This window comes from Lagenorhynchus albirostris, chromosome 16 (genome assembly GCF_949774975.1).
Source record: "Lagenorhynchus albirostris chromosome 16, mLagAlb1.1, whole genome shotgun sequence".
NCBI lineage: Eukaryota > Metazoa > Chordata > Mammalia > Artiodactyla > Delphinidae > Lagenorhynchus > Lagenorhynchus albirostris.
In genome coordinates, this window is record NC_083110.1 from 83,031,035 (window position 1) to 83,046,097 (window position 15,063).

Consider the following 15,063-nt stretch of genomic DNA (forward strand, 5'->3'; position numbering starts at 1 on the left):
TATTTTCCCCGCCCCAAGCCTGAAAGCAGCGACTCCTCCAAGGAGCTCCGGTTCCTTCTGTTGGAGGGTGGCGTTTAGGAACCGACATCTCCGGGCTGGGTGTGTTTGCTACTCCCGGGGTGATAGTATTTCTAGGCCCTGTCGGGGCAGGGCTTGGAAACAGACATCTGTGTGCTAATACATGCATACCCCCACTTCTTTGTTTATTTCTGCTTCTATCTATTATCTACCATCTGTCATCTCTCTATCATCTATCTACCATCTACCTATGTATTTATATAGCTATTATCTATCACCTAGCTATTATTTATCTATCGTCTGTCATCTATGTATGTATCATCTATGTATATATCATCTATCATTTATCATCTATCATTTATCTATCATCTGTCTGTCTATCCATCATCTGTGGGTCTGTTATAAAACCACCAGTTCATACTGACACTTGGAATTCAAGGCCAACCATTCAAGACTCGTTCCTGCCCCCCCTCTTTCCTCATCTGTAACTAGTTTCTTTGGAGATGTGGCTCTCTCCATATAAACTGTGTTACTTATTTGCCCCACCCTAGTATCCACACAAGGACATTTCAGAATTGCTAACCCACATCCCCCGTGAGGAGCAAGTTCACCAGCAAGGAGACATTTGAGTGCAGAGTCCCTTTTATCTTTAGCCTTATAGTCTCCAGACAAAATATTGTTTTCCAGAATGACGTAATCTGGTTCTTTTCCTCTAGTACGTTGTCCATTTGTGGCCGTTTAGGTTTGTTTGTTATATCTTGGGTTCCATTGGAGTTTCCTTCACAGAGTGATTTCTTAAAAATGTACACAGCACAGTTCCTGTTTGTCCTGTATAGTCTCTGGGTCTTGACACAGGTGGGCACAGAGTCATGATACAGGACAGCACCATCGCCCCAGCTCCCTCTGCTTCCTGCCGCAGTCACCCCATCCATCCCCAGCTCCACCCTTGGGAACAATGGGCTACGTTCCCTCTTCCGGTTTTGCCATTTACAGGTCTTATAAGTGGAAAATGTGATACGTGCATCCAACGCAGAGCTTTGGGGTCTGGCTTTGCTCACGCAGCAGCACGCCTGGAGGATTCCCCCACGTTTCTGTAGTTCCTTCCTTTTTATGCTGAGTCATCTCTGTTGCACGGATGTGCCACATTTGTCCGCATGTATCTGCTTGTTTCCTGTTTAGGGCAACTGTAAATCAAACTGTTACAAACATTCATGTACAAGTTTTTGTGTAAATACAGGTGTTCGTTTCTCAGGTAAATACCTAGGGCTGATAAATGTGTGCTCAACTTTATAAGAAACTATTGTCCAAGGTGGCTGTACGTGTTGCATTCCCACCAGCGAAGTGTGTGGGAAGACTGTTCTCCACGTCTTTCGCAACACTTGATATGGTCAGTCTTTTTGGGGGGAGGAGGTCCATTCTAATAAGGGCACAGGGGTATGTTATTTTCGTTTTAATTTGCGTTTATCTGATGACTAGTGACGTTGGGCATCGTTTTATGTGTTGATTTTCCATATCCGTGTGTCTTCTTTGGTAAAGTGTCTATTGAAATCGTTTGCCCATTTTTTTAATTTGATTTTTGCTTTCTTATCATTGAGTTTTAAGACTCCTTTATACATTCCAGACATACACCTTTGTTGGTGCAAAAGTATTTTCTCTTTTATCTTTTTGTTCTCTTAAGGGTATCTTTTGAAGATAAGTTCTTAAATTTTGATAAAATCTGACTTACCAACTTAAAAAAAAATAGGTTGTATGGTATTGGACCTAAGAAAACTGCCTGATTCAAAGTCACAAATATTCTCTCCCATGTTTCCCTCTGGAACTGTGCGACTTCATGTCTTCCATTTATACTCACGATCCATTTTTAGTTCATTTTTGCATTCGGTGCAGTTTTGGTCGAAGCACACTTTTTTTGCACGTGGCTGTCCAGCCCTTGTCTCCTCCCTCTTCCATTGTAAAGAAGTCTTCCTCTTTTTGATTAAAATGCCTCCTGCTTGGCTGGATCGAGTCCCGCTCTGTGGTCAGCCCTATCCTGACTGGAGCGTCCTCCTGGACTCTGAGTCACCGCATACCAGGAGGCAGGGGGACAGAGCTGCTGTTTGCTGGCGTCCTCCACGCACGGCACGCCTGGTCCCCGCTGCGTCCTGGGGGTGGGGCTGGGTCTCCAAAGACCTCGCCTGCCCAGCTCGGGGCCTGGAAGCCCAAAACGTGTGAGATTAACTGTCAGCAGCTGAGATTTACAGCTCTGGGCGGAGCAGGCACTGAATGCCGACGAGCCGCCTCTCCTCTGAGCCGGGTCTCAGATTGCGCGCGCTGCGCTGAGGCCAGGCGGCCAGAGATGGCGCTGTTGCCGTTTGGAAACTCAGGGATGAGCTGCTCTTGCCCAGAACACGTCCACAGTTAACGAGCATCGTGCACACGTGGAAGGGAACCTGCATTCAAGAAATATCCGTAATATTTTCATCATAACCTAATGAAATTGTCTTTTTAATTTGTGTATATTGTTTTATGTTTAAGCAGAGGAATGAAAGGTAAGGGGTTTTTGGTCCTCGTAGAAGGTTCACCCAGGTGCGAACAGCAGTTCGCGGGGCCGGTCGTGCTGGCAGGTGGGGGGTGTGGGGGACGAGCGCTGCCTCTCCATCTTGGGAGGAGGGACGGGTGGTGGAGCCCCCAGACCCAGGCACTGAGGGGCCCTGTCAGGGCGGCTTCGTCAGCCTGGGCTCCAGCCCCAAGCGGGATGAGGGGGGCTCGGGGCTGAGGTCAGACACGTGCTTGTCTGATGGCAGGTGACAAGCCAGTGCATGGAGCATGGTGGCCATGCTGCCTGAAGGGCCACTGCTGCCCCTCGCAGCCCCTCATCACAGGGCTTTCTTCCTCTTTGCTTCTTGGTGCACAGAATTGCATTCATCCTGACACTGGCTCATTCCTGCCACTGGTCTGGGAATGGCCCACGTGCTCATCTTGTTTCTTGGCTACGCTGACTTCTAACCCTATGACCCCGCTGACTTCTAACCCTATGACCCCGCACCATCACCCGCCCCTCCTCCAGGAAGTAACTGTCTTCTGGGCCCCGGGGCAACCGCCTGGTGCAGAGCTTTGTGGCAGACGCGTATGTTTCTAAAAGGTACAGTTGTTACTGTGTTTTAAGTCCTTGGCAGAGGTGTCATGCTGTCCGTGTCTTTTGGACACACTGTGCACTTAGTAGCACTGTGCTTAGACTCGCCCGTCCCGTGACCTGTGTCGGCTCACCCCTGTCTGGGGCTCTGTCGCGGAACTCCACCACCCCTAACGGACGTTTGCGTTTTGCTGTTGTGGACGATGCTTCATGAACGTTCTCGTAAAGTCTGTGGATGTGCTGGTGCAGGAGTTCCTTCTGGGTGTCCGCCTAGGGGTCATCAGGGGTCATCCAAGCACAAGCCCTCGACCTCAGGAGATGCTGACAAACGCCTCCAGCTCGCGTTGGCTCTGGAGCGTTGCTTTTGTTTCTGCTCTTTGTTTAGAATTCTGTGTTTACCTTGTGGCAAAAGCCGGTGGTTACCGAGAGCTTCGCACAGGGTCTCAGACAGAGGTGGGAGGCCTGGCTGGAGGCCAACGGTCTCCCCTCCCCCGCTTGCGCCTGTCCAGGGACAGCTCATGGCCTGCGGCCAGCTGTCTAGCGCTCCGTAATGGCACCATCTTTGTTAAAGCGATGATGCGTGTTTTCACTAGCATGACCACGAGGCCGTGAGTAAGAGATGCCGCTATTAGAGAGGTCAGTGCCAGAAAAGGGAGCTGGGCGCCCCTTGCAGGGCTGCGAGAGCAGCTCCTAGCAACCCAGGCAGGAGACAAAACAAGAACCAACGGAAAGGAGACAGAAAGGGTGTGCTCCCACCCACGTGCGGTCTGCGCGTGTGGTGGGCGCGGGCCTGGGAGCCTGGGCAGCAGAGTCTGCGCCCACACCAGCCAGGGAGACGGGTGTGCGTACAGCACGTGAACACGAGCAAGTCGCCCTTGTCTCCAGGAGGGAAGGACTGAGCTGGCCTCTGTGTACCTTCCTGGCCGTCCCCCGGGGGCCGGGCCCTGGGAACCTGGGCCGATGCGGACGAGGTGGGGTCCTGGGTGCTCAGACGGTTGGAAGGTGCGGAGCCCACCCAGTGCCTGCCTCGGCCGGTCCTGCACCGGGAGCACAGCACCGGAAGCTTCCCCCCTGCCCCCTGCTGGAATTCCTCCCCCACCCCACCCCGACCCCCTCACCGGAATGTTCCTCCTGGTACCCAGGGGCAGGGACGTGTGAGGCCATGGGAGTGGAGGACGGGCCCCTCACCAGACTGAGCAAGCGCGAACAGGGGAGCCCAGCCCCGGGGCTCTGATGCGCGATGCCTGTCACCCTGCGCCCGGCACCACCCTGCCCTCCAGAGCCCCAGGGCCGCCACCTTGTGCGCCACTAAGAGCCCAGTGGTGTGCCCGCCACCTGGCCAGCCGGGGCCCAGCCTGTGGCGGTGCCCGGCCGCCACACCCTGTCCACGCTCTGGGCCGCGGACCCAGCACGCACGGCCCCGAAGCTGCCAGGAGCTGCCTTCTCTGCAGGAGGTGCCAGGGGCTGCTGATGTGCGGGGCCGCGGGGCTCCCTGTGGGCTGCTCAGTCGAGGGGGGAAGGAGGCCAGAGGCGAGCAGGCGGCGGGAGGGCAGGAGCCCCCGCACGGGGCGGCCACGGTGGACCTGGGACCAGACAGTGCCCCCAGGCACAGCCAGTGCGGGCCGGGGGTCCAGGGATCCAGTCCGCGGCCCGAGCCCCCTGGCCCCGTGCCCGTGTCGCGCTGTCCCCGGCAGAGGTGCGTCCCCCCGGCAGCCCGACGCCTCCTCTCTCCAGGCTGGCTTCCCTCCCCTGGCTCCCACGGTCCCCGCCTCCCGTGCTCACCCCCCGTTCCCTCCTGGGTGGGTCTCGGCTGGGTCTGCTCCAGGTACCTCCTGCCGCAGGGGGACCCCTGCCCTGCCAGCTCAGCTGGTTCTGTGGTTCCCTGGAGGAGGGGACAGAACAGAGGTCGCCGGGGCTCCCGGCAAGCAGCTTTGGGCAGAACTCACGGAAGCCTGGGCCCCTCTACTCGCCAGGCCATCGCCTAACGCCCTCCGTGACGCCCTAACTTCCCCTGCCCTGGCACTCCAGGGAGCCGAGGTCTTGGGGGTCCTGAGAGGTGAGGCCTGGAGGCCGGGGGCCTCACTTCCCATGAGAGGAGATGGCTAACTCAGAGTTCCACCTCCAGAGCGGGGGCTCCGTCGGACGCGCAGTCTGGGGGTGGAGGGAGGGGCGCAGGTGGGGCCTTTGGGAGCTCCGTGAGGTCACTCAGGAGGCTGCCTCCCGCTGGCCTTTCCCGCTGGGCCCAGAGAGGCAGCTCTGGGTCAGGAGGCTGGCGTCTGGCCGGCGGACGGCAGAGAATCTCACAGATGAAAAGACGCACAGAGTCAAAGCAAATATAGCTTTGCAGGGAGCCGCCTGCAGGGGGGACAGGTGCATTTTGTGACTGAGTTCACCCCGCAGAGGTGCGCCTGGCTCTCACGCCCTGTGCACCCTTGCTGCTGAGCTGGGCGGGGAGGGACCCTGAGTCTCAGGAGGCTGGTGCGGACTCCGGGGCGCTGTGACCTTAGTGCTGGGCAGGGACGGGCCTTCGGACGCACACCCCGGGTCTGGTCTACCGCCAAGCTGATCTCAGGCCAAGGTCAGACTGCGAGCCTGTGCACACAGGCACCCTTGATGCCCAGCGAGGTGGGAGTGCCTGGAGGGGTCAAGGCCGGCGGGTCCCACCAGCAAACATCCCAGGCCCTGTGGAGGAGGTGGGCAGCACCCAGAGGGCTCCCTGTGGCCCTGGAATGTCCGCCCCAGCTGAGGCAGGCCTCAGGTCTCTAATCCCCAAATTACTGGGTAGAAAACGCGGCAAACAGACGGTTAGGCTCATGTAGTTATTCTGTACAATGGCCGTTAAGGGAAGAGGTTTTGGGAGACTCAGGAATACAGGTTCATGGAAATGGCCTTCAAACTGGCGTAACCCCGGGTCACCTGGAGGCTTATTAAACCGAGATCACGGCCCAGCCCCCAAGTGCCTGGTTCCGCGAGGCGGCGTGGCCCAGGGTCCACGTCTCTGACAAGCCCGGGAGGTGCTGAGGGTCCTGGGACCCGACTTGCACCCCACAGGTGCCTTTAACCTCCCCTGGAGTTCAGGTTGTGAGGACACCGGGCTGCTTCCTGGCTGCACCTCATGTTTCTCCTCAGTTTGAATTTTCTTCAAGTGACCCTCTGACACACCCTGGGCTCTTCAGGCCTCGGAGCCCATTTCACGGCGTCTGTGGTCTTTTGTCAGGTTGCTCGTGTGAGATGTGGGAGGGGCCGTGGCTGCCACTCAGGGAACTCGGCAGCAGCGAGGCGGGAAGGGCAGCTCTGGGGTCACACGGCTCGGGGCTCGGGTCCTCCCTCTGCACTCTCTTAGCCACGTGGCCACGACAGGTGAGCTGACCTGTGTCCGCCTGGGCCTCCTGCTTTGAAAAGGGGTCACCCCCTGAGGTTGGGTGGCTAACCAGGTAATGCATTTGTAGAGTTGAGTTCCCCAGAGAAACAGAACCGGCAGGCTGGTTCATGTCTATCCATCTGTCCATATCTCTCTCCATCGGCCTGTCCGTATAGACAGAGGGAATTACTGTAACAGATTGACTCATACATCCATGGAGGCTGAGAAGCCCCAAGATCTGTGGTCGTCAAGCGGGAGCCCCAGCAGAGCGCATGTGTCCGTCCAAGTCTGAGGGCAGGAGAGGACCCCTGTCCCCGCTCAGCAGTCAGGCAGAGGGTTTCCCTCTTCCTCAGCCTTTTTGTTCTAGTCAGGCCTTCAGCTGATTGGACAAGGCGCACCTGCACTGGGGAGGGCCATGGGCTTTACTCACCTGACCATTCAATGCTAATCTCATCCAGAAACACCCTCAATCTCCCTCCGCCCCCACAACCAAGCACACAGGATAAAGTCTGGTGAACGCCTGGGCAAACCTGGCCTGGTCAAGTTGACACATAACATGAACCGTCGCAACTTTCAAGAGCGCTGGGGCGACACCCGTGTGTGACCGTCTCCATCAATAGGCTGCCGCCTTTGCTGTGTGTCCACTAGGCAGCTGCAGAGTCAGAACCAGGAGGAGACCCTGAGCAGAGCACGGCGTGAGTGTGGACCGCCCTGGAGCAGAGTGGGCCTCCCGCAGTGGGCACTCCTCTGTGGGGGGCTGGGAGAAGGACCTTGTAAATGGCCCAGGGTTGGGGGACTGACAGCAGTACTGTCACCGTCTGTGGGATTGATGGAAAGGCCCTGTGGAGAGCTGATGGGGGCAGAAGGAAGCTAAGCTGGGTCTGGGCGAGACCACCTATTTCTTTTCTTGTAAGTTTTCTAAAACATATTTTATTTATTTATCTATCTATCTATCTATTTATTTGGCTGCATCAGGTCTCAGTTGCGGCACACGGGATCTTTGTTGTGGCGTGTGGGATCTCTCGTCGTGGCGCACGTGCTTCTTCCTAGTTGCGGCATGCCAGTTTTCTCTTCTCTAGTTGTGGTACATGGACCACACGGGCTCTGTAGTTTGCGGCACACACGCTCTCTAGGTGTGGCGCGCAGACTTAGTTCCCGTGGTACGTGGGATCTTAGTTCCCTGACCAGGGATCGAACCCGCATCTCCTGAATTAGAAGGTGGATTCTTTACCACTGGACCACCAGGGAAGTCCCCAAGACCATCTATTTCTTGATATTTCCCCCAAGTCAGAGCTTTGGGGAAAGAAGACCTTGGCCCCAAACGAGTTTGTTGTCGCCATCTGTTTCTGTTGGGTTTGAAAACGTTTGTCTACGACTTCCCAGAATAGTAGTTCTCACGTGGAGAGGTTCTGGTTTTAGCCCACCCTCCGCTGTCCCATAAGCTGATCATACGTGGATTTGTGTGGGTTACTTCTGAGGGGCCTGGAGTGGGGGTGTGTTTGGGGCAGAGAGCAAAGATCTGGGCTGCAGGGCCCTACCCCTGCCAAGTGCCTGTGGAGTTGGGCTCTTGCCCGCCTGGACCTCTGGGTTCAGTGTGTGGACCTGGGTTCACTTGTCTTGTGTGTGTTTCTGGAAACCCCAAGAGGCCCCATGGGCTTTCCCACGGTGCCCAGTGTAGTTGGTTCTGACCCCAGGAAGGCGCTGGTCATCCCTACCAACAGCTTCATGTTTCCTAACAGCTGAGGTCCCAGTGGGACTCCCCAGCACAAACACAGGCGGCGGAGCCGGTTACTTGGACTCTATTTTGACCTAAATCAGAATGTTGTTTCCTAATCCATATGTACGAATGCATTTGCATCTGTTACCGATGGGTGTTACTGATGAGAATTCTGCTTCTGCAGCTCTGAACGAGGTTCTGACATCTCTGTGCCTACTGGGCTGGGCACCAATGTAAAAATAGCCCTGCTGCCAGCTGGGCCGTGGTCTGGCCAGATGCCCTCCTGTCCTCTTGTCCCTCGTCTGTCCATGTTGGTAACTATGAAATGAACCCACTTAGTGACGTTGTTTATCAACGTCCTCCTGTCCTTTATACCTCATCTCCCACCCTCAGCGCCGCCCGATATAAAATCACGTAACCTCTCCCTCCGGAAGGAAGGTAAGGGTGCGGTCCGCGGTGCCCACCGTTATCGAGACATCACCCCTCACCAGGCAGTAGTCCAGCAGACTCCGCCCCCCTGGGCTGGGAGCACCACCACGTGCCATGATTCCCTCCACGCCCTGCGTCCCTCCTCCCACACAACGTGCATCCTCGTCTCCATCAGTGCACTGTCCTCCCGCCTCTCTGTGAAGTGCTGCACACGCAGGGACGTGCCCAGCTCGCTCACTGTGGAATCCTGTGTGGACCCCAGTACACACTCAGGTCGTGCCTGGCCACTAATTCACAGTCAGATAAATGACGACCCAGGAAGTGGGCCGACGTGCTCACGAAGGCCAAAGGCCATGTCTTCTCATTCTGCAGCCTCACGGCCTCCTGAGGTTCCAGAAAACAGTGGAAGTGGGGTGCTCCCAGGTCCCCAAGGCCACCCGCAGGCTCAGTGGCCCACCAGGATTCTCAGGACTCAGTACAGAGTGGTACCACGGCTCGGAGCTATTGCAGTGACGTCATCAAGGCAGGCAGGTGGCTCTGTAAGGGCAGAAGACGCAGGAGGAGGCCGGAGGGACCCAGGAGCAGATGCCCTACACTTCCTCCCGCCTGTGGAGGCCACACAGAGCACACCCTCCCCAGCCTGAAAACGCAGCTGTGTGTGTGCGCTGTCTCTGCCGGGGAGCCGGGGTGTCCATTGGAGACTCGGAGCTCAGGGTTGGTACTGGGGCTACTCATGTGGGCACCGCCTGCCCGTTAGAATGCCGGCCCTCAGAAGGAGGCAGGTGTTTGCCGTAAATCACGTCATTTGTACAAACAGTCTGGGCCAGGCCACGAGCACAACCTCTTCCCTCCGGGAGAGTTTCCAAGGCCGGGTTTCCAGATGCCAATCAAGGGCCAACCTGGCAGGCAGGCCCCTGTGCAGACTGCAGCTCAGCTTCTGCCCAAAGGGGCGCTCTTGAATGAGAAGCCCCCAGGGCCAGGGGACCAAGGGCAGACCCGCCAGATGACCCCACACTCGCCTGTCCTGCGTCTCGCATGGCTTCAACGTGGTGAGATCTTGGGCTGACTGGGGGGATGGTCAGGAAGTTGGGCCAGCGGCCGAAAAGGGAGGGGTGGAGGACACCATATCAGAGGACATGGGACTGAGGGGCCTGTAGGGACTTGAGAGGTCTGGAAGCCTGGAAGCAGAAGCATGCCTCGGTGCGTGTGTGCGTGTGTGTGTGCGTGTAAGTGTGCATGTGTAGTGCTGCAGTCCCGGAGAAAGCAGAAAGCCACCCGTCCTGGGCACAGTGGTGGTGAACATTAGCAAAGTAGGGTAGGACTGGCTCAGGAGAGGATCAAGTGACCTCAGGCAGCCAAATGTTGTCACCTTGTCCCTTCAAACTGGGGAGTGACTGTTTTGAATTCTGCACCTTATTTTCGCCAAGATTCTTGTTCTGTGTTTGCGTGTGTGCAGCTCACAGCCCAGACAGTTATCATCTTAGCTCAGGAAGGCAGTGACATGCGTGGAGGACGGTGAGCGGGTGGTCAGGGCCCTGGCTCTGGCCAGCCTAGAATTGCGAGCTCGGGAAACCCCTTGTAATCTCCAGCCTTCAGCTTTTCCATCTGCAGAACGAGAGGGTCCTTTCTAACACACTAGAAGTGGATGAATTGACTAGAACCTATTTAGAGATGGATGAGATCGCAGGCATAAGGAACAACGTAAGTTTAACGCAGCAGATTTCAACCATGATGTGTGCGATGCTTGGTAGAGTAAGCACACGTGCGATTCTAATGCGTTCAGCGTTCATTCTACTTGGAGTGTCCTCTGACTGAGAAGTTGGTTTTAAAGTTAAAAACCAAAAAAACTCTGTGGAGTTTCTAATGTCTGTGACCCCAGGTGGTGCGCTCCACCACCCCGCCCCTCCCCCTCCCTTCCCCTCCCCTCCCCCTCGCCTCTCACCCACCGATGCTGCTGCTCCAGGGTCCGCCCTCCGTGTTAGAAAGAACCTGGGAAGCTCCTTCTTAACTTCTAAATATTAAAGATGTAAAAGGTGAAAAGGAAGAATTAGTACCTAACAGAGGCCCACTTTCTAAGTACTAAGAAGAAATGAAAATTGGGCGGAAACGTGAGCACTCTCCCACAGGTGGGAGGGGGCACTGAGGTCGCTTCTGCACATGGTCTCATGGGGCACGGGGACACGTCTTTGTGGCCTCGCATCTCCTGGGAAGAGCCGTTTGCATCTCCCAGAGGCTCAAGTGTGGCGCCGTGCCTGGGCCAGAGCCACCACAACCGGATGTCCACCTACAGAGCCGGCGCCTGGTCATTTCTCCAGACCTTCCCCGCCGGGAGTCCCCGCCAGTGGCTCAGATGTCTCACACTAACAGAAAGCATTTGTCTTCACTCTTTTTCAGAGAAGAAGCAGCACGTCACTGAAGCCTATTTGAAGCGTGATTTCCATTCCCGCCGAGCATCCTGGTCCACGGCCCGGGGGAGTCTGCCCGCATTCGGACACAGCCCGACTCACGGCTTGGAGGTGGTGCATCTGTTGACCTCGCACCCTTGGGGGCCTAAGGTTGTGCTGTCAGTGCTGAATTTGCAGGGGGTACGTGTGCATGTGTGTGTGCACGCATGAGTCTGTGTGTTTGCACACACATGTGCTCTATCAGAAGACAGTGCACAGGACTGGGCTCTCTGAGGCACCTAGAAGTTGACCTGCTGCGTAATGAGAGTGCAGCCAGATGAGAATGTAATGGACAACATTGTATAAAAGAAACATAAACTGCATTGCCCAACGGCTGGAGGGAGGTACGCCTATGTTGTCTGGAAGTGTTAGGTTCACTTTATATTTGTGTCGGAAGAAACGTTCAACTACGGTGCAGATGACAGTGGCAGCCAGACCAGGATGAACTGGGAGAAAGCTTATAGAATCAGACAGACGTGCTTTTTTCTCTAGAGGGTGCAGGTTTTCTGCTGGGCAATGCATTGTTAATCAACACTTGTCCAAGAAGGACACATCCTTTCTATTGTCATTAAAGCCACAGTCACTTAGTCACTTGAACAGAAAACGAGGCCATTTCACTGCTTCTCCAGCTGAGCTTGGAGTCAGAGTTTGTATCTCAAGTCCGAAATCTGGCTGAGTCCTTCCTGCATACTTTAGTCTTGGTCTAATGACGGCCTCGTCTTGGCACATTTGTCGTACTCAGAACCAAACAGCAGACAATAGTCTTGTGTTAACAAAAGCCGCCGTGGAGCTATGGATGAGCTCCCAGATTGAAGCCTGATGGACTGTAGGATGGAAGCATGCAGAAGCACCCCGCAGCTCCAAGCACTCCCTGTGGGCCTGCCCGCCCCATGTGTACCTGTGCGGGGACAGCAGCTGTGCAGGTTGGCCATTTCGGATCCCAGAATGTGCGTGTGAAACGCAGATTCACACCCCTCGAGTTTATTTGGGTCATCATGATTTTGTGTGTCGTACATATGTCTGGAGTTCTTCGTATGCAACCCCACACCCCGGACACTCTTAAGCACAGCTTTGTAATTTTTAAAAGAAGGCAAAGTCTACAGGAAAGAGAAGCATGTAAATATGTACCAGTGCTTATGAAGTTGTTATTGTTTGTATGTAGAAAGGATGTGCACTGGAAAGGGAAAGTGGCTCAGTGAATGTTTTAAATAATACTTCACGTACCAAATTGCATTTGGTACATTCAGGAAAGCACACATTCAGTTGCAATGCCAATTCTTCTCTTCAGATATTGTTCTTATTCATGTATCATAGGCACCTTCTTTTCATCTGATTACAAAATCCAGCATTTCAGGATTGGGCTTTTGCAAAACAAAAACGAAGAAGAAGGGCTTCCCTGGTGGTGCAGTGGTTGAGAGTCCGCCTGCCGATGTGGGGGACGCCGGTTTGTGCCCCGGTCCGGGAGGATCCCACATGCCACGGAGCGGCTGGGCCCGTGAGCCATGGCCACTGAGCCTGCGCGTCCACAGCCTGTGCTCCACAACGGGAGAGGCCACAGCAGTGAGAGGCCCACGTACCAAAAAAAAAAAAAAAGAAGAAGAAGAAGAGAGAGAGAGAAAGGGGCAAACATGAGCCTTTGTCACTGATTCCTCCTGGTCCAATGAGCATCTGAAGAATTCAAGTATTTCATGATAACATGCGCTTTCTAAATTCTAGAGTGTACCTTGTTGCAAAGCCAGTGGGCTGGACTGAATTCCCTGCGAGTATCGGGACTCTCTTACCGCTAGCTCTTCAAACAGGGGACGCGTGTGTGTAAGTGTGCCACTCCCTAATGCAGCAAGAGGAAGGACCCTGAAAGGCTGAAGCACAGAAGTGTTTACTGTGTAACCGGGATGTGGACACGTATACAGCGTAACGGTTATCGCCATAATCACTGTGTGCACAATACCCAGAAAAACACAAATGTTTTCATTTGTCTAAACTACAAATCCATGTAAATTTCAGCTTTCCTTGTTGACACGGATGTGTGTACCTGCTTCCATGGTCTAGAGCTCCAGTCGCTGAAGGACCATGGCTCTTCCTTAAAGGGCTCTGCCCTCGAGGAACCTGCAGCCTTCAGGATGCCCCGAGTGCCTTACAGGGCTGTGAACACCAACTCTGGCAGTCAGGAAGGAGGGTGTGCCGGGAGTGGGTTTGGAGGCACTGTGACATTAATCTACACTGACCGTTACTGCATCGTTGACCTTAAGATGGATTGTGTGTTTTAACACAGTAATGGATTTACGTCTAGGCTCAGGAAAATCAAGGTGTAAATTATGTATCAAGTCATATATTTGTTTACTGTATATTTTTAAAAAGCTTTATTGTAAATTTATGCAGAACCGAATGAGGACTTGTTTTCTCACAGCAATGCGCCAGGCAGTATTTGTGTTCCCTGAAGCAATTCCTTAATAACCACACTGCAAACACCGGATAACTCTGTTCAGTGCTAAACAGTATTCAGAGGCCTAAAATAGGTTTGTATGGTGATCAGCTACAAAATTTTACACATATTTTTGTATTGTGATTCCTATGATATATACCAGAGAATTTTTACTCATTTGTAAATTATTGTACAGTTTTTAATAAAAGGTTGTTTGAAGTCTTAGAATATCAAAGTTCTCCTCCTCACAAAGTATTAAAGTCTGGACGTATCTGCTATGTTAGCCACTTCTGTGTTCCGTGTCCACGCTCTGAACGACAGTGCCTCTTTCCACACCAAAAAGGGAACTTGGGCCTTCTGCTCACTAGGGAGGGGTGCCGGGCATCTCACATATAGCCTCATCCTAAGTCATGGGGAGTCTTCTGGAGCACAGGCTCTGAAATCAGAGGTCCTGGCAGCACCTGGCTGAAGTCAGCCACCAGGGAGGACTGCTCCTGTAGCTGTTTGTCAAATGAGAACCAGAAAAGAAAAGTCAACTGCTGAGAATGGTGAAAGAATTTCTGTGAATGAATAAGAACACATTTTAGTCACAGTGATCCCACACAGGTGGTTAAAGCCTGTTTGATCTCTTTGGGGGAGTGGAAAACCAAGGTGGGACTGGGACAAGGGGATGGGAAAGTGAGGATTTAGCTCTGCAGGTGTTCTTATGCCAGCCAGTACTGGAGTGTCGTCGCACTGACTCTCACTGTCCCAACTTACGCTTTGAAATTCCGGCTGCACTAACAGAACGGAAGGGTTGGGATGTCTTTTCCTTAAAAAACAGTCCCTGCAGGGATCGACTGACAGTATCGCCCTGTGACTCTGCGTGGGCTGAGAGTCCTCCTACTGTGTCTCACCCCAAACCTTGAACATTTTTTAAATTAATTAATTAATTTTAATTTTGGCTGCATGGGGTCTTCGTTGCTGCACGCGGGTTTTCTCGAGTTATGGCGAGCGGGGGCTACTCTTCGTTGCTGTGCACGGGCTTCTCATTACGGTGGCTTCTCTTGTTGCAGAGCACGGGCTCTAGGCGCGCGGGCTTCAGTAGTTGTGGCTCGCGGGCTCTAGAGCACAGGCTCAGCGCATGGGCTTAGCTGCTCCGCGGCATGTGGGATCTTCCCAGACCACATGTCCCCTGTTCCCCTGCTCGAACCCGTGTCCCCTGCATTGGCAGGCGGATTCTTAACCACTGCGCCACCAGGGAAGCCCTGAACTTGTTTTTAAGGGCAGTCAGGAGCAGCTCCCGTGGGCGCATTCCCTCCCCCCCCCCCCCCCCCCCCCGGCCTGGCCCTCCCGACTCGCCAAATGTTTCAGAGTCAGAGCCTCCTTCCCTGACGTGAGATCGCCCACAGGGCCTGGAAATGTGGCTGGAGTTCCGAAAAACTGTGGTTTCTTCCGTGCGTGGTCCCCGCCTGCCCTTCTGCGGGTTGAGCTGGAGGTCGGAACCCCGGTTTGCCCCGGGAGCGAGCTGCGGAGCTTCGCTGGGGCAGAACGCGCGCCCTCGGCCCAGTTCCGGAGCGT

At 54.5% G+C, this 15,063-nt stretch overlaps 1 protein-coding gene across 1 annotated transcript in view; it reads left to right on the top strand.

The window, feature by feature from the left end:
- JAKMIP3 (Janus kinase and microtubule interacting protein 3) overlaps window positions 1-13,784 on the top strand; it is a 107,447-nt gene extending 93,663 nt beyond the window's left edge. The window contains exon 25 of the mRNA XM_060126918.1: window positions 11,032-13,784. The gene's annotated coding sequence lies outside the window, so the exon portion shown is untranslated. The remainder of the gene's footprint in view (window positions 1-11,031) is intronic.
- Window positions 13,785-15,063: the final 1,279 nt, after the last annotated feature.